The sequence below is a fragment of the Heterodontus francisci genome, chromosome 35 (assembly GCF_036365525.1).
Source record: "Heterodontus francisci isolate sHetFra1 chromosome 35, sHetFra1.hap1, whole genome shotgun sequence".
Lineage (NCBI taxonomy): Eukaryota > Metazoa > Chordata > Chondrichthyes > Heterodontiformes > Heterodontidae > Heterodontus > Heterodontus francisci.
Window position 1 is genome coordinate 14,429,396 of NC_090405.1, and position 2,005 is coordinate 14,431,400.

Here is a 2,005-nt window from a genome sequence, read left to right on the forward strand (position 1 = left end):
CTGACAGTCTCTATCACTCGCTGACACTCTCTGTCACTCATTATCACTCTCTGACAGTCTCGATAACTCTCTGACACTCTATATCACTCTCTGAAACTCACTATCACTCTCTGACACTCTCTGACACTCTCTGACTCTCCCTGACATTCACTGACACTCTCTGACACTCACGGACACTCACTATCACTCTCTGATACTCTCTGACACTCACTATCAGTCTCTGACACTCTCTATCAATCTCTGACACTCTCTGACGCTCACTATCACTCTCTGACACTCTCTATCTCTCTCTGACACTCTCTGTCCCTCTCTAACACTCTCTGACACTCTCTGACACTCTCAGACATTCTCATACACTCACTATCACTCTCTGACAACCTCTGACAACCTCTGACACTCTCAGACACTCTCAGACACTCTCAGACACTCACTATCACTCTCTGATACTCTCTGATACACACTATCACTCTCTGATACTCTCTATCAATCTCTGACACTCTCTGACACTCATTATCACTCTCTGACACTCTCTATCACTCTCAGACACTCTCTATCACTCTCTATCATTCTCAGACACTCTCAGACACTCACTATCACTCTCAGACACTCACTATCACTCTCTGACACTCACTATCACTCTCTGACACTCACTATCACTCTCTGACACTCTCTATCACTCTCAGACACTCTCTATCACTCTCTATCATTCTCAGACACTCTCAGACACTCACTATCACTCTCAGACACTCACGATCACACTCTGATACTCTCTGACACTCACTATCACTCTCTGACACTATCTATCACTCTCTGACACTCTCTGACACTCACTATCACTCTCTGACACTCTCTGACACTCACTATCACTGTCTGACACTCTCTATCACTCTCTGACACTCTCAGACAATCACTATCACTCTCTGACACTCTCTATCACTCTCTGACACTTTCTGATACTCTCAGACACTTACTGTCATTCTCTGACACTCACTATCACTCTCTGACACACTCTGACACTCTCGACACTCTCTGACACTCTCTATCACTCTCTGTCACTCTCTATCAATCTCTGACACTCTCTGACACTCTCGGTCACACACGATCACACTCTGACACTCTCTGAAACGCTCTAACACTCTCTGAAACTCTCTGACACTCTCACTATCACTCTCTGACAATCTCTGACACTCTCTGACACTCTCTATCACTCTCTGACACTCTCTATCTATCTCTGACACTCTCTGACTCTCACTATCACTCTCTGACAGTCTCTATCACTCTCTGACACTCTCTCACACTCTCTGAGACTCTCTGACACTCTCTATCACTCTCTGACACACTCAGACACTCTGTGACACTCTCGATCACTCTCTGACACTCTCTGACACTTTCAGACACTCTCTGACACTCTCTATCACTCTCTGACACTCTCTGCCACTCTCAGACACTCACTAACACACTCTGATACTCTCTGACACTCACTATCACTCTCTGACACTCTCTATCACTCTCTGACACTCTCTGACACTCACTATCACTCTCTGACACTCTCTATCACTCTCTGACACTCTCTGACACTCACTGTCACTCGCTGACACTCACTATCACTCTCTGACAATCTCTGACACTCACTATCACTCTCTGACACTCTCTATCACTCTCTGACACTCTCTGACACTCTCTGACACTCTCTGACACTCACTATCACTCTCTGACACTCTCTGACACTCACTATCACTCTCTGACACTCTCTATCACACTCTGATACTCTCTGACACTCACTATCACTCTCTGACACTCTCTGTCACTCTCTGACACTCACTGTCACTCGCTGACACTCACTATCACTCTCTGACACTCTCTGACACTCACTATCACTCTCTGACACTCTCTATCACTCTCTGACACTCTCTGACACTCACTGTCACTCGCTGACACTCACTATCACTCTCTGACACTCTCTGACACTCACTATCACTCTCTGACACTCTCTATCACTCTCTGA